We start from the raw sequence: 19,360 nt of genomic DNA, 5'->3' as shown, positions 1-19,360 counted from the left end.
GACCGACATTAAATCAGAGAAAGAATAATCAGTTCCTAAAATCAGAATTACCTTCACAAATAACTCCTAAACTATTATAGCACTAACGTTAGTGTTTTCTGTTTCGGGAAGCACTAACGATGGACTAACCTTTGACGTTTGTACCATCTTCGTGGGACAAATATGAACAATTATGTTTGGTTCTACTTGGGTGGATATTTCGCTGGTACTATGATAGCACTGCCGTTAGTGCTTAGTGTTATGGAAAGTACTTACGATCACTAACCTCTCGCATTTGTCCCATCTTCATGAAAATTAATGAAAAAGTTACTAAAAGTTGAAAAATCTAAAGTTAATCCCATACAGGTATTTCGAAAATACCTTCTAAACTATGATAGCACTAACGTTAGTATTTTCTGTTGTGGGAAGCACTAACGGTGCACTAATCTTTGACGTTTGTACCATCTTCATGGGACAAATATGAAAAATCTGGTTCCACTTGGGCATTTCAATGGTCACTCTTTTATTATGATAGTGCTTACATTAGTGCTTAAGTGTTTTGGAAAGTACCTATGATGTACTAAGCTTTGGCGTTTGTACAATTGTGGGATAATTACTGTGAAAGTTACTAAGTTGAAAAATTTAAAGTTTTACCCCATCACCCAGGTATTTCCCAAATAACTATTAAACTATGATTGCACTAACGTCAGTGTTTTCTACTTCGGGAAGAACTAACAATGCACTTCGGGAAGCACTTTGGCGCTTGCAGCATTTTGGTCGGACAAATTTGAAAAATCTCTGTTTGGCTCCGCTGGAGTATTTCGCTAATAACTTCTATTGTATGACAGCACTAATGTTACTGCTAAGTGTTTTCGAAAGTCCTAACGATGGACCAATTCTTGGTGTTTGTTCAACCTTCGTGTGATAATTGATGTCAAAGTTAGTAAAATAATAATAATAATAAAACAAGTTAGCCACATCCAGGTATTTTGCAAATAACTTCTAGGAATGCGCACGAGACAAGATTTGTGGCTGTCTCGTCTCGAAAATGTGCTGTAAAAGTTATGTCTCGACTCGAAAAATGTATATTTCTCTATTGGAAGAGCCGTGTCTCGACTCGAATTTTGTCAGGAAAATCCTGCCTCGACTCGTCTCGTGCGCATCCCTACTTCTAAGCTATGATAGCACTAACGCTAGCGTTTTCTGTTTAACTAGCGTGCAGTAACGATGCACTAACTATTTGGAAAGTTTGAGTAGTTTCTGAGAAGTAGACAGGACCAACTTTAGATACATATCAAATTCATCACATATTTGCGGACAACGTGTAAACACGTCGCACTTATTTTCGTCGCATTCATGTTTCAACGTAATTATTGCATCTGAATCCAGAAACTGATTGTTTTGTGCTGTTTTGTTTGAAGATGATACATTCCCTTGCCAATATTCTTGATATTTCAATTCTTTTTGTTATATGAGGTAAATACAACTATGATTTTTTAAAAATAATTTTACTCGTTTATTAAAACGTGCAATTATGACGCCGAATAAGAACTCAAGGATAATTGATAAAGCGATCAGGGCAAGCGAGTCTGATCTTTTCATTTTTTACGCCAGAGGAACAATATTTCCACCCCAATATAAAGTTATATTATTTGAAGTGGCATTACGTCAGGTTATTACATACGTCAAATTTACATGTAAAAAGAGGAATAAACAATACAAAATTTAGCACTCAATTTTGCAAATATGGTATACGTAAGGGTGGTACTTTTGTGGTGCACGGGCATAAGATATATGGCGCAAGGATGTTACTTATGCAAACATCTTTTCGAAACGTCATCCATGGGAAATATCCAATTTTTAATTATTTGTACCTCTGTTGGTATGTATTGGAAATGTTTTGTATTATCGGCGAAGTATTTGACACTAAGGTGCTACAAATATGTATTGTCTTTCACTGGCAAAAGTTAATACTGATTTAGGGGTTTCCAAAGTTTGAATATTTGTGATATTGTATCCCTTAGTTTGTAAGAGCTAATATTAAGTGCGGTGTTGTTAGTGTTATTTTCACATGTATGTATATTGGAAATATGTAATAAACTGACATTTTCTTCTTGAAAGAATAGAATTTTATGTTTGTTTCACAACTCTGTTTATAGGGTAATTGAAGAGAATAGGCAGACGCGCTTGCCCTACCAATAATTATTTCGTTCAAAATTCAGCATGTTCTGTCCTTTAATTTCAAACTTATAATAGCGTTTGAAGATAAACGGTCTACTGTTCTACGTATACAGAGTGGATTATTTATCTTGAAACTCTCTTATAAATTTATGTAATTATATTGCTGCCATTTCTGTTTACGTATTTTTTCTTTCTTCCTTTTTCTTTTCTTTCTTTTTTTTTTTTTTTTTGAAAAACATATTTATAACTATTGTTCATTATAATAAAACGTCACTTCTTTTATGACAGTAAATCCCTGCCGCACATTCTTTGTTATACCGTCTTGTATACATACACGCTATATTAATAGATATGAACAATGAACATACATATTAACGTCTGAAGAAGATAACGTTACGTTATGGAAACTGTTACGAAATCCTTTACTTTTAATAAACAAGTGCATACTCTGGTCAGAAAAATATTTTTTTTAAATAATTTCATAAGGATTCTGTACGATATAAGTATCAATTAAATTCCGAATGTCCATGATTAAAGAAATTCCTGATCCAAAGCAGCAAACTAATTATATACTAAAAATTATAGCGATACGCAGCGGCAGTGTATCAGTTGGAAAAAAAAATTGGCTTTGTATTCGGAAAGTTGTGGGTTCCATTACCGACACCAGACACTGCATTTCCAGGGCAATTCTTTAATCACACAACAGATTCCTATAGGCATGTAAAAAAATTAAATTTAATTAAAATGCACTGGTAGTTGTTGGTGCACTTCCCGTCAGAAAACCCTGGATCCCGCCCTGTTTCGTTTCTAAATCTGACTTGAGAAAACACCAATTACATACTATCGCCTATTTCAGTTTGGTAACTGTAACCTGGTAATTCTACTGTAATATTGTTCATACCTATTACATTTGTCAGAAGACTGTATTTGGACTTGATACTCGTATTTCTAATAATTGACAAGCGTAAAACTAGAGAAGCATAAGCGATAGAAGTATATTTTAAGAAAATAAAGTTTGAAGTTCATGATAATTTTTTGGTATTTATTTAGTTAGTTATTCCGTATTTTTTATATCATGACAGAGTTAAGGTCATCAAGCGTTGTTTAACATTCAACCACGTGAGGAAATTTCTATACAAATGCATTACACTATAATAATTGAAATAATAATAATAATAATAATAATAATAATAATAATAATAATAATAATAATAATAATAATAATAATAATAATATAAACTTTATTCATTCGTGATCACTCAAATACACAAATAACAAATATTATATCAAGCCTTCTCTAACCTTTTTCATACTGCGGCCCCTTTTAGAGTCTATGAAGGACCCTTGAAGGATATATATATACGGGTAGTATTTATATTTCTTCCCCATGTTGGTATATATATATATATATATATATATATATATATATATATATATATATATATATATATATATATGTGTGTGTGTGTGTGTGTGTATGTGTATGTGAGTGTTTTTGTTTTTCGTTTGCGAGAGTGGTACGATGCATACTCCGTAATCGGGTAGTCCTAGGTTTCAAACGTGAGGCCGAATACCTTGACTAAGATGTTGCTTTAAAAAAAAGTCAAGAGTTTTTATAACGCCGAGGAAGAATTTCTCATTCCCTCTTTCCTTTTCGAGACATTTAGTGTGTCAAAGAAGATTTACGTTTGAAGATATTTTATAAACACGTACCGGTACATCAACCCCTACACGCTTTTTGGCTCTGTGAGACACCCTGAGATTGTCTTGCAGACCCATGGGTGTCTGCTCACTCCAGGTTGGAAAAGGGCCACGTACCCAGTTTCACCTACTTTTAAGACTGGAGCATACACAAAATTACATTATTTTTAATTTACTGAGACTGTGCTCAAATTGCCCTTCTATTCTGAAGGTATTTACGAAACTGTTTTTACCAAACCACAAAAAAAGGTATTTGACTGAACACTACACCCTTAATATGGTAATAGTAAGTTGATAAATTTCAGATCTTATTAAAACATGTATTAAGTTCGATTTTCCTTTCCCATGGCATGCAACACAGAGGAAAAAGGACTGATCTACAATTACCAATGACAAAAGTAAAAATGACAACTTGGTCTCTTACATCTCTGAAACTTAAGAGCAGTTTACATGGATCATCTTCGGGAACTTTTTTTCCTTACATATGCAACCGTACTTGGATCCTAATTTTATCAGTAGAACAAATCTTACATATTCTTAGCTTCTTTTTTGCTGAAATGAAATATATAACGAAATTTAATGAAACCATAGTTTTAAATTCGTCGAAGAGCTACCTTGTGTATCTTTAGAAATGTTCTAGTTGTGCTTCATAATGTGAAAGAATCAAGTATTGCTCTTGAAATTTTGCGTTCCTTATGAGCAGCGATACTATATAAACGTACATCTTCAGTTTCAAGCGAAATCAGAATCACTGTACACTCAGAAAGCAAATAAGGTTATGAAACAAACGTAAAAAATTACTTAAAAACTTCACATGCCACCGGAAAAAAAATTTGTAATATTTAAAAATATTGAAAGTACCTATTGTGTTATCAGAACGATATGAGAAAATTCTTATGTGGTTATAAAACATATTTATGATATATTATTATCGTTTTTATAGTGTCTATAATTATACACATAGTTACGTTAAAAATATAAATGGTTGTATCGCAGTGGCGGATCCAGGATAAGATCAAGGGAAGGGCTAAACCATAGTTTGCCGCTTTATCCAGTTTAAAGCAGGATTGAAGCCCATTTTCTTTAGTGTATACTTGAGCGTCAAGGGGGCGGGGGTGCTATAGCCCTTATATCCCCCTATTGGATCCGCGCCTTCGTATGTAACATTCTGTGTTTACTTATAGGCGTATTAGAAGCACAAACAGTACACGTTTATTTGTAACTTAAAGAACGAATACTTTTACTACATGTTATTGTGACTATAAGATATAGCAAGTCGCATTATTTTCACCCAGTAAAAGAAATCGGGAGAGTGGAATACACCGCTGTTTGCATCATCATATTTAGTTACGCGTATACGTGCAGGATATTTCCCTTAGGCCTAAACAGTTGGCAATCTTATCCTTCCTTCGGATTTGTCCTGAAAAAAGAGTTTATTTGATATTTGACCATTTAAGATATTAAGAGACACTAAAGGTATGAGAGCCAGTTACTATAAAAAATGGTAAGAAACTATATTATTCATAAACGGTTATAGTCAAATGAATGCACTCATACGGTAACATGGTTTGTATCTGACAGGAAGAGAGATCGATATTGGATTGAAAGGAATGCACTTTTCTAATTAAAGGATGGGGTAGCAGAACGTTATTGTAAAAAATTAAAGTGGATGATATCCCATTATGTGCAATATGCCCTAGTTCTTATAGCCACTGACCTGGCATTCATGCTGGTGTAGTGACGCAAGATTCTACAACATGAGCTACTGGGTTCGATTCCCAGTAGGAAAGTTAATAATAACAATAAATATTTTCTGCGTCTAATTCTCGATGACTATTCTATATTGTGTTTCCAATGACATCGTTTGTAAAGTGTATGTTTAAATTTCTATGTTGTCCCCATCGGAAATCGAACTAAACGCACCAAAGTTCTAAATTGATTGATTGATTTTGAGTTTAACATCCCGTTCAGCAGCGAGTCTATATGAGACGTGGACCTACTGATTAACGTGGAATCTGAACCACATGAGCTCCCGCCGGGAATCGAACCCGGTTTGCGCTTAGCCACGAATGAGCTCCAAAGGTCCTGGAGCAAACATACTTATACATATGTTTGAATTCGGGTAGCAGTTAGTACAAAGTTCCATTCCTCCAATATAACGAAAGCATGATGATCCTTATAAATATTTTCTATTTTGTTAACATGTTATAAATATACATACTCTCAGTCAAGTAATAGGGTCATAGTTCTCATCTGGCAATTTTCCCAGTGTGCAGACTGTACCACCTGATGTTCCAGAGTATCGCAAAGGAGCATTCATCTCGTTGATTAGTCACTAGAATATCCGACATTTGCGCAAAGATTGAAGGGCGGATCCAACTTAGTATTTCGCAGCCTATCTTGTTTTAAAAGTAAGCAGGTGTCATTCGTTCTGGACATTTGAGCAAAACAACGTGGAAATCGTGGGAAACTTTCCCTAGCTAGTTTTTCAATGGAAGGGCTAATGATAACATATTTTCTTTTAATCTTAGCACCATCTGATACCAACAAGTGTTAAATGCCACAGTATGTATGGTTTTCATTAATAGATATTATCTCTCTGTTTACCAAGTGGAGTGTACACACAGGTTCCACTGCTGTTAAGTTTGTTATTTCAGTAAGAATTATTATTCGGGAATTATATTTCTCGACTTTTATGATATATTTTTGTTAAACATGTCCACAAGGAAAGCAACTCTATTCATTAAGTTGTCTTGTAAAATTCTGAGGTTAATTAGGGTGCGGTGCGTCGAGATTTCAAGTTTCTGAAGGTAACAAGTAAGAAATTGTACGGAAATTTTAGCATTGCGTATTTAAGAAATATTAAAAGTTATATTGTATGTCTAAGATTAAGATATGTAAATTACATTGTTCTGTATATCAAGTTTTTTATGCAATAAACGTCCCATTTAACCATTTCTTTAATTTATTTTCCTTATAAAAAGTTTCAGTGTTAGTTTACATGAATACTCTACCCAATAAATAAAGTAAATATATTGTCGTCGATAAAAAGAAGGTTAATCTTAAGTATTAATTTTAATTTCTCAACTTTTCGATACTAACAGTAATTACGTTCAGAAACATCAAAGGTCTATATAATATTTTTGTAGAATATCTAAACGATTCTTTGGTGTAGTATAAAGTATTTTCTTCACAAAATAGTATCAAAGGCGGTCAATTCAGACTTTATTTTATCTTGCTTAGTTGATCAATATACTCATACAGAGAGGAGATAATAAAATAGCTTTTCTCTGTATGTGAGACCAGGACCACTCTCAAGATACTATTCCAGCAGAATGACACTATTAACCTACAGATAGGAGATGAATGCCTTCACTGATTTTTCTAGTTATCGGGACTTCATTAAAAATACGATTTGGGGTTGAGGGCAAGGGAGGTGAGTGCGAACGACTCTCGGGCTAAAACTAGCGTTTTAGTTTGGGACTGTGACAAGCCAAGTAATTAAGAGATAAATATGAGTTTTTGGTTTTATTTTGCTTAATTGTGTTTGGTTGATTTAAATGATACATGCTCATAACAGAGCATATGAAGATTGAATTGAGTAAAATTATTTCGAACGTCTACTAAATCTGTGACAGTGTTTCCATGATTTAGAGTAAGACTTGAAGAAAATAAACAAGAAGTTTACGTGCAACAACACCAAAATTACCTTACTTTTGGGCAGGGGTGTAGTGGAGGGAAATGCAGGGGAACGACGTTCCCCTACCGGTTGCTTGGTAAAAATATATAAAATGTTTTTAAAATGTATAATTCATACTTTTTCAAAAATATCAATAAAAATATTCCAACCTTAAAAATATGAAATACAGATAAATAAATAGAAATATACTTGTAGATAGACTTTTGACGTTGCACCAGTGGAAAAGTTGCCTCCACATCACTGCTTGTCGGGTTATGAAGACCAAAAAGTTGAATAGCAGAATTTTAAAGCATCTGGTCGAAGCACCAATAGATAAACCGATCTTGACATTTACATACAAAATCATGTCTGGACTTTTGGAAAAATCTCTCATTCTAATCCCTCTAGGTGATTCCCCAAGGGTTTTTCAAACGAAGTAAGTGGTTTGAAAAAGATTCTACAAAGCAGGTTTGCATCACAGATATGTTGTAGTAGCCCGAATGAGGTAATTTTATAAAGTTCAGAGATCAATTTCTGTATAAATTTCAACATCGAGTTTACTATCATTGTTAATTCTCGTTAGATGGCTGCAAAGTTCCGTTTCTGGGTATATGTAGAACTAGTAACTCAGAAAGGAAGCAGTTGTCTGAGTTTACGCACTCTGTGTATTCTATTTCTTGTTCACTTTTACAAACAGCTTCACATTTCAAATTTATATTCAAAGTCGCGGATATATATTAAAAGCCCAGAACCTGTTTAAAGCAAATAGTAGACAAGTAGTCCAGTATAGTTTTAGTATAGCGTAGGTCTATTGGAATGAGATCTACGCAGAATTACGTTGCCAAAAAATGTAAAGGAAAGAGATTTTAACGTTAATTTTATTGATAATCAAACAGTAGAGGATTAAAAACAGCAAAAAGAATAAAGTGAATTTTCTCTCGCCACTATGCTCCAATGAATATAACTTGATCGCTATATATATATATATATATATAGTGGCGGATCCAAAGTGGGATATAGGGGCTATAGCCCCCACTTGACGCTTAGGCATACACTGGATAAAATGGGCTTCAATCCTGCTTTACACTGGATGAAACGGCAAAATATAGTTTAGCCAATTATTTGATATACGCTTAGTTATTTGATATACGCTTTATGCCTAATTTACCATCCATCCAACTGGAAGCTTCCAAATATCTAATTCTCAATTGGGTTGTAGCCAGGGAAGTGTGGAGTAAATGACAAAATATAAATAAATCATTATGTGTACCTCTAAAAAACCTTTTGTGATTGGAGCGCGGTGACTAGAAACTGTTTGCCACTAGATGGATTTAAAATACTTCTTCCCAAGTTAAATTTTTTCCTTACCAAAGGCGTAAGAGTAGTGAACTTTAAATGCATACTACAGGTATCTCTTTACTGTTTCATAAGTTGAGACTAATGTAATTCGCTACCGTGTATCCTCAATTTTTTTTTTTTTTTTTTTTTTTAGTTCTTGTGAAAGCTGGTAGATCAATTTTCAAGATGTAATATATACACTTTCATTTTTTCCCCAAACTTTTCGCTGATCTAGTAATTAACACGCGCCCTTGGTTCATTAGATCATGGGTTCGATTCGTGATGAAAGAGTACCTAAATTTTAAAGTATTATGGTCGTTCACATTCGATATTTCACTGTAGATCTACATCTTATATAGCCTTGGTGCATAAAAGAGATGCTAAACTTGAATAATCATCATAGTCTTTCCTCCACATACTTGTAACCGGTTTGAGTTTTATGAAAGTTGAAACACATTTAGTTTGCAACATCATACTTGAAAGAGGACTTTGACCACATTTCGTGAAAATAGTGGAGCTTCCAAAAAGGTTTTTTTTCTACGGAGACTTCTGAATCCTCTCACATTTGATAATAGATGAAACGGGAGAACCCAGAGAACACAGATGCACACGGTGTTTTTCTATCCCAAATCTAACTTGGCACTAGCCACCATCGAACCAGGAAACGCCACCATAAGCGGTCTACCACTTTATCAATAAGATATTTATAAACTATACCGAAAAGATGTCCCAAATTGTAAGTGCTACATAAAGTGTTTAATGTTCTGCCGCTTGAAAAAGAACAGAAATTGGAACGCACAAATGTAGTTCGGATTCCACCTCAAACTTTAGATTCAAGTGTCAAATAGCCTTACTGCTGAAAAGAAACACTAAACTTAAAATCACTATCAAATGAGCATACTTTATAACGTTTCAGTAAAATATATTGAACACTTCAAGAAAAGTATGTTGGTAGCACTGATCGTCCTATTTAGACCCCTCCGTCCCATTTAAACCCCTATCGTTCGGATTAGACCCATTTTTGGTCCTCAATAGACCCATTCGTCCGGTATAGACCCCTTGCGTATTTTCGTGCATTGCAAAAGGGGTCTAAACGTAACGAAAACGTCCGGAATAGACCCATTGCAGCTACCTATCTATCTATCTATCTATCTATCTATCTATCTATCTATCTATCTATCTATCTATCTATCTATCTATCTATCTATCTATCTATCTATCTAGATAGATAGATAGATAGATAGATAGATAGATAGATAGATAGATAGATATAGATAGATAGATACGATGTTAATGAACTATACAGACAAAGTGTAAGAGGTGATTTGTTACATCAAAATAAGTCAAAATGTTCCTATGGACCTGTGAGAAAAAGTGCATAATTTCAGAGCTAGGGCTGTGCAAAATTGTAAAAAGGGGAAAAAATTCAAGAGGCCCTATTTCAAATTCGAGAAATCGTTGAGTGGTGGTCCTTATCAGCAAAAAGGAAGTCACGCAAACACAATCCAGAAATGCATATTTTATTAATGTTCAATCGGAGTGCAGAGTATTCCTTGCAGTATGAATTCCCAGGGATGCCATCAACCGAAATTTGATATATGCTCTGATTTTATGATTGGTACAAAGTAGGCAAACGATAAGTATTGACACCAGTGAACACAGAATCATTTGTCGCGATGTCGGAAGTGTTAATCATCGTCACCAGCACGGTCTCTTGTACTCGGTAAAAATCTTGATGCGATACATTCTTTCACTTTTATAAGTGAAGGAAACGTGAAATATACCGTGACAAAATACATCGCATCATACGTTATTCCGAACGCAAAGAAGAAAAACATGTGGCTGCTGATTCCCAACACTTCCCGACTTCCCTCCGAAGTACTCAATGTCGGTTCCTGTCAAGTCTTACCTCCTGCCTACTTTGGACACTCCTTCAAATCAGAGCATATATGAAAAATCTATTGAGAGCATTTTTGAGAATTATACCCTCTACAGAATACACAGCGCACCTATTCAAAATTGATTTAATATGCATTTTTGGATTGTGTATCTGTGACTTTCTTTACACTGATAAGAACCACCATCCACAGTTTCTGGAATTCGCAATAGAGCGTGTTGAAATTTAACTTTTTTGCGATTCTGGACAGCCCTAGCACTGAAATTATACATTTTCTCAATACATCTTTATGAACTTTTTCTCTTATTTTCATTTAAGGAATCAGCTCTTATAGTCTGTCGGTATAGTTCATAAGGTGTTTTTGCCTATTATTGGTCTTTATCAGCGTTCAATGTTAGAACGCTAAAATATGCTATTTATACAAGTATGTCAATAAATTCGCATGAATTTGGAATGTCCTTAATTTTTACATGTAGCGGGTAACACGATTACAAATAGTTTTTCTCCATTGATAATTATCGTTTATTACTCTAAAATATTTATGCAACGACTTTTTAGAATTACCTAGTAGCTTCACGTAGGAAACTTCCACCCATTTATAAACACTTTGGGAATACTCGTACCTCTCTCTGTCTCACATACAAACGAGAGAAGGCTGGAAAGTACATGAAATCACCAAGAAAAAAATTACATGGAAGAACCATTTTAATACTGTGCCGATGCTGCCATCAGTTGTAGCTCAGAATAAAATCTAAAATATTCATAAAATGAATGCAACAATTGTGGATGAAGCTGATGCACAAGACGGTAATTAACTGCGAAATTATGGTTGAATTTAAATAACATTCAAATGTTTCTATTTTGAAAGTGACTAGTTGGGGAAAAGGTGAGAGAGAGAGGTCATGATTAAGAAACAAAGGAGAGCACTAGCCTGATTAGACTGGTGTCGCCCTGGTTATCTGTATGATGAGTGGTTTTCCCTGTAGGAACCTGGATGTAGTGGAGTCAGCCAACAACTGGATCTTAATCCTGCTGGACTGCCAGGGGCGTCGAGTTCTCTTCAATGGGGCGATGCGTTTCCATTGATGTTCACTACACTTTCATTCCACTACTCAGATATTGGACTCTATTGAATCTGTGGCGATGAACCGACAGAATGGTACTCTTAAGACATGGAGTTGGTTGTTCCCCAATGGTGCGATGTGCCTTTCTCCTCAATCCTGCACCTTCCTAAAGCTTGTGCCTAATACCCCCTTTGGCAATAAAAAAATAAAATTATAAAATAAAAATGTAATGATGAAGTAATGTAGTGTAATATATTTTTCAGTATGATGTTCACTTTCCTTTGGACCATGGACTAAGTAAATGTACCGCTGACTGGTGGTCGCGAACCTACGGAGCCTGGTGCAGGCATGCCACCAACAATCACCGATCCATTCACCAACCCAGTTGTCTCCGGAAAATAGAACTCAAATTTGCCCAAAGAATATGATTTCAGGTCCTCTTCCATCTCAACTCGCAGCCCGACATCCAGGCCTACAGTCCGTCATCCGAGTAGGGATGTAAAATACCTGGGTATTTATTTCAACGGGTAAATACCCTGGGTAAATACCCGGATATTTACCCAAAATGGGTATTTTAGTGGGTGTTTTATGTTTCAAATAACCATACATGGATTTTATCGTTGTCAATGAAAAATATAATGGTAATATGTATGACCTGCAACAGCAATACTAAATAACCACTTAACTAATCATTTTTTCTAGTAATTAAAGAATGAATTTGATATTTATTAAGTAACAGAATACGGATTTCCTGTCTACTCACCATCATTTTTCTTTCTACTTATACTAGATTTTGTTCTATTACCCTTCGCGGAAAATAATTGTCCATTCTACCCCATGAACTTTTACCTTAGTGTGCCCCTGGGACGTCCAATTAGCTACGCGGTAGAATTCGATAGTGGACCAAACCAACAAGAAAATATAAAATTTATGATAGAACATAACGATGACTAACAAAAGTTAAGTCAGTTGTCACCAAACCAATCACTATTATTAAGTATTCTGCCTACCAGCAGCTCCTGGTATTAATGACACGGAATTAAGGTTCTTCCTTAGGTTAACTGCTTTCTACATTTTTCTCAATCTGGTGCATCTTCTTTTATTTTCAACACCTTCTCCAGTTTCTTTTTTTCAAATCACCGATGAATACACTCACTAAACTATTTAAGTAACAGCAGGATCTCTATTACTAAAATAAATAAACACGTTTTCTTTTGGTTTGCCAAATATATTAATGGCGGAAATTGAATTATTAATAATTACTTTCCTATTTTGAGGATCTAAAGTTTGCAACAATTTTATTATACATATATATTTTTAACATTACCTTAAAAAATTGACTAGTACAGATGATTTTTTTGATCATTAAGAAAACTGAACTGATATTCCAGATACAGCTGGTTGCTTTCTTCATGCAAAATAATGTTATTTTTGGTATTTTATGTATAGATAATGAAATATACGCAATTGTCAATTATGCAAAGAATTATACCAATAAGTTTCTTATCTTTTACTCCTGGTTTACTGAACTAATAAATTTAATCTGTTTAAGAAATTACACTGTAACAACTAAATTGTTGATATAGTTATATCACAGTAAAGAAACTTGACTTTAGTAAGTAATAACCTAGAAAATACAGAGAAACTAAACAAATTACACATTCACCCATTTGCCATTCTATAGACGTAATTGTATGATTACGAAAGTTGCAGAATAATCAAAGTAACTAAATTTAATAAATTGGTTGATCAAATTATTTACTAAATATGCCGTTGAGAGATAATGATCCATAAAATGAGGAATAACAGTTCGTAAAATACTTAAATAACGAATTCCTTATTTTTATAGTGTTTACTAAATGGGGTTTAACACTAACACTAATGCTTTGTGAAAGTATTTTATTGGAATAGCATATTTAAAATATTAATGTGATGAACAATGTTAAGCTGTATAGTAACTCACTGAAGGTAATATTTATACTTATTTAGTATAGAGCAGCAATTAATCTCTACCATATTTGGAGCACTATAAAACGAGCACAAATTTTACCGTCCTACTCAGAATCAACCCTAAGATCAGAGTCGGAATCATCACACAATTCGAATCACCGCAGACTTTACATTTAAAACTCAGACTGTCTCCCAAAGGTTCAACAAACAGGGTTTATATACGATTTATATGTATACAACCTAACCACCTAATCTAAAGCTTGAAGCCATACTATGATTTCTTCATTTTTTAGGTCTTGGTGAAACGAATCTAAGTTTACAAGTCGTTCACACCTTGGTGAAGAAAGAGCATAGATGGGGAAGATAGTAAAATGGCCCCCCCATATCAATCTTTAGACGACAAGTGAGTCCCCCTGTAGGTACCCCCAGGAGACATATGCTTCAACTCTAATTTTTCGTGAGCAATGACGTAAAATCGGAAAAGTGATGTGAACTATTTCTCAAGATTGGCTTGATCGATGTTGTTAAAACTTAGATGTATGTATAGGTATACACGAGGGTTTCGTCTGAAAAATATATCAGCTAACCTCCACAATTTCCCTCTTTCAAAAAAATTCGATTCAATATTTTGATCTCTTTACCTATGAAGGTCTTTGAGAAAAGATATAAAAAGTAGGTTTTAAATGTCGCGTTAATCCTAGAATAACATATAATATCCACAATTGTACCGCGGGTGCGCAATGGTCAAAACTGTCTGCAAACATGCACCGCACCTGAACGGGGTCAATTTATTATTATTTTGCAGTGTTACTCATGAATGAATAAAAAATTACACTCGAAAGTCACCAAAATCGCTAAGACTCCATTTGGTGGCCTGTGGCGCTCCCATCCCCATTTTGGGTCAAAGTGAAACTTGATATTAGCGTATTTCGTATGAATCTAACATCCTGCGCATGAATATGAGGTTGAAGTTGCCATTAGTTCCCCGTAAGTACCTCATTTGATGATACCTGAAGATTCAATGTGAGCTGTCATATAATAAAATAAATGTTATCTACCAGGTATACTTATAGTGCCCAATCGAGGTAAAATCACCTCAGCTGGGAAGAGAATAACCATCAACAACAATACTCAGTGTAATGTAATGTAATCTTTGTTGTGGTGTCCATGTCGGTGTAGAACCGTTTGAATTACATTTTCTTATATTTCTTGAATGAAATGTTTCTTTCATTCAAGTCTCAATTTCATTCAAAGGCTTTATTAAATTGTATTCTTGTTGATGATTGTTCTTTTCCCAGGTGTTATCACATAGATTGGACACTGCCCTGTAGGTATATGTAACATTAATTTTTTATATGACAGCTCACATTGAAACTTCAGGCATTCTCAAATGCATGCCTTACCAACGGGGAGAGAGGTTCGTGAACCCACTCCTATTTGTAGGGTTCTGAAAGGTAAACCAGCAGCCACTAACAAAAAAAAATGCAATTGAAATCTGTTCTTAACATTCCTTCTGACAATGCTAAATTTATTTTTTTGAGACGGTAAAGAAATTGGTTGTGGGTTCCACGAATACCCTCTTGTTACCATAAGGGTTAATATCCACCTTACTAAATTAAGATATACTAAACTGTTTGAAGCTTACGTTTATGATTGCATCCATAGAGTTCACAAATTGTGACAAAGAACCCAATGATTTACTTGAATGAGAACTAGTAGTTGTATTGCACATGAACCCAGCGATAGAGGTGCAGGGCTTTCTTTTGACACTGAAACATCAGGAATGTCTATTTCTAATAATTCAGCTATTTTTTTTCGCAGATGATGTACTTGCAACGGTATTCGAAAAAGTACTGTAGAATGTTTGTTCTTCAAGTCGTTTCACATGAGCTGGGCATTTAAAACACTTTTTCAAATAATTTGTCATTTTATTGAGATTCGCATGTTTATATTCTTTATTACAGAATTTGCAAACACCACCTTTGTTTTTGGCTTTAAAGAATGCCATGCATTACCCTTCTTCCCCATGTTACATTTCTAGTCTTTCAAAACACTGTTGAAATAACAGTAAAAAAATATAGTTTCGACAGAAACTGATGCAATCCCATCTTGCAGAACAATCAGAGCACAGTACAAAACTAGTATTGAAGGCAGGGACCAACTGCAACGATTATCTTTCCTTTTTAATATTCAAACCAGTGCTGTGGTGTTGCCAGGTCTTGTACTTCTGCTAAAATCTCCATAAAACTAAGGGATGTTACGCATTTTGGTGTAAAATATCCGTAGTGTAATACTTGTAACTATTTAAGTAATTAATAAAATACAGAAAAAAATTCACTGTATGGTTAACTATTGTTAAAATTTCATAATAATTGAATTTTCGTAAAATACCCATCTTTTGGGTAGGTAAGTACGAAAAGGGTAAATACCCGGGTAAATATCCATTTTTTATTTACCTACCAACTGGGTATTTACCCGACCCACATCTCTACATCCGAGACCCTTCGAGTAAAAGGTCGCTAACAACAAACTACCGACACAGGAAGTCGACCTTCCAGTGGAGTTGGCAATAAGGACTATAGAAATCTTGAAATTTAATCTGTAATGGCCCTACCAGACAAAATCAAATACTTTCAATAGAATCCCAAACAGAATTTGGCGCAACGGAAAAAAATATTCCAAACTGAATTTTGGAAAAGGAAAATGATTATAAACTGAAATAATTAATTTCTTTAGGATTCGGCTGTATTCGTCTCCAGCCACACTAAGAAAACACCTCTTTTGTTTTCTTCACAGCTGTACTATTCAATTTTCTAGAAAGTGTATTGTTCATGTACTGCTCTGAACCTCATCAATATTTCATACACATTTCACATTACTCTAAACTCAGCTACTTAAATTTTAGAAAAATGTTTCTCTGTTTGAAAGAAAAATCAAATATTCTACCCACGGGTGATACACTTTATTTCTATAATCAGTAGAAATTTTCATAACATAAAGTTTGTAGAAAAGTATGTTTTAAAAAATCAAATATCAGCATACCCATCAGAATTGAACTTCACAAATTACTATTAAATTTTCTTTGGTTTGAAGAGTCTCATTAAAAATAGGCTATTTACTTCGAATTTTTTTCTAAACCACTTTACTTAATCCGCATATATTAGTATTATTAGTCGACAAAAATAAGAATAAACAGTTGAAAATAAAATCTTATCGAGGTTGCAATACTTCAATAGCATTTAAATCATAATATATGTTCTTTCTTATTTTCTGATAATCTATTTCTATGCATTTCCCATCTTTCTTCTGTGAATGTCCGGTCTGCATGGTGATGACCGATCAGAGAATTTTACGCCCTTCTTAGCTACCTTATTCTTCAACACGGTCTTCCCAAACTACCATGTTACAACTTACACTGACATTTCTTCCAGAAATTTTTTTCTCGAGATATATTACATCTAACCTAACATACTTAACCTATCTTAACCTACCTAACCTACCTTAACTAAATTAACTTAACTTACAGACAATCACATATACACTGACATTTTCATTTTGTGATAGCACAATATCTTTCCAGTTACCGTATACGGACGTTTAGTTATCGGATTATTCATCGGATTACTATTAACGTTTCTAATTTGAAATTTCCAAAATTATTCCATAAATACTATAGAATTAAGATGGGTATCAAAATACAGATCGAGATTCGAACTACTGATGAAAATCTTGTATTACCGGTACTATGGAAAATCTACCCATATTGTCTACTTGAGCCCGAAAGATTTTAAACAGAAGTGGTTATGTTTCTTACATGTGAGCAAAGAAAAGAGAGTTAAATTACATCACGAACAGTACTCTCGAGGTTAAAAAGAATCTTCCAATTATAAACTCTAAAAATTCTTTAAACTTTTGGGTAAATCTATGTACAGGTTTGTACATATATTTGTTATTCTTATGACAATCGCTGCTGACGCTATGACAATTACCCAACCCCCCATTGAATGCACTATGATATTACGTTGCGTATGTCTATATGACCGATTCCGAGGGAAACTACGGAGCTTTTTGCAACATTATAATGTTAAATTCTTTCAAAACGAACACAATTTTCCACTGTCAAAACATCACAATTTTGAAGGTTTGAACCAAACCGAATTTTCCCAAGTTAGCTATCAAATAAAATTTCTATCCTGTCAGAATGTAAACGCTACCACACATTCTTGGCCAGTCTTCTCCAAAATATTTTAAATTAGATACCTCTTTTTTATCCAGTGGTTGTTAGGAACATATATAATAATTTTACACCAGCTCTCGAGGATTGAGAGCTTCCGTCGGTATAGTCAAAAAGCGAATTTTGTATGTCCTGGACTACACAGCCATACACTGCTGAAACCGGGAAGATGGCTGACCCCAACCACTCTCGCCCTGACGTGAAAGATTTGCTCTCGCTGCAGAAAATCCAATGTCCATTGAGCACCACATCTTTGTCACTTCACTATTTCACTGCTTCAAAGATATGAAAGCATAAAAATAATTTTTCTTTGTTGTCACGCATCAAATTTTCTACTTTCTCACGTTTTATATAGACGATGATAACTTTACGTCCAACTCTTAACCCTGCTTCTGGCAAAAGACAAAGATAATAGGTAGAAGGTCCCTAATTGGATAGTTTCGATGACGTAACTATAGGACGCTAGTTTCCAATACTAGTCATCAAAAGAACCGCACAATCTCAAACGCAGCTGTGATTGCTGAATGATCCAATGAAATATAATTCTGACTGAAACAAAGAAATATGTCAAGAAGACATTATGGTTGACTTTCCTGAACTAAAATTCTCGAAGAAAAAACGAAATACAATTTTTTATTTTCTTTTGAAGATTCCTTACTTCAAGATATCATTGGAAATAAACTAAAACCCCACTAAAACTACCAAATATAATATTGTTTTTCTAAAATAATGCAATATTTTCAATTAGAATAGCGAAATTCTGAAATGATAATATTACATATATATTTTGTGGAATATAAATGAACATAATTGTTTTTGGGCAAAATTTATTCAAATTTTGCGACTCACTTCTATAATTCTACGATAAATCGAGAGACATATTTTTGAAATCTCTACTTGTCGAAATCTTGCGAATATATATAGGATGTTCCAAATTCTCGGACCATGTTACATTATACTAAAGTATAAGGTAACTCCCCGGTCGATGTGACCTCCATGGTTTGCTTAATCGAAAAACGATGAGTCTGACGTTCAATGAACCAGGATATTTTAAGCTAGGCGGAAAGGAACGAGTAAAAGCAAGAAGGAAAGTAGTCGTATTTATTAACAATTTCAAAAGTAACAATTAACAAATACATGCTTATTCAAACTATCTTGCAATGTTCAACATTAATAAAAAGTTCAGTTCCGTTGCATTTATAAGTGTTCATATTACTGTTCTTGATAAATGCAATCTTAATAAAGTTATTGAATTTAGCGAATTAACTTAAGAGTTTATACAATTATCACATGGTCACTTCATATCTAGTACACCCCCATGCCGTAAACGCCTGTGG

This window comes from Thermobia domestica, chromosome 5 (genome assembly GCF_964235325.1).
Source record: "Thermobia domestica chromosome 5, izTheDome1.hap1.1, whole genome shotgun sequence".
Taxonomy (NCBI): Eukaryota; Metazoa; Arthropoda; class Insecta; order Zygentoma; family Lepismatidae; genus Thermobia; species Thermobia domestica.
This window is presented reverse-complemented; position numbering follows the sequence as displayed.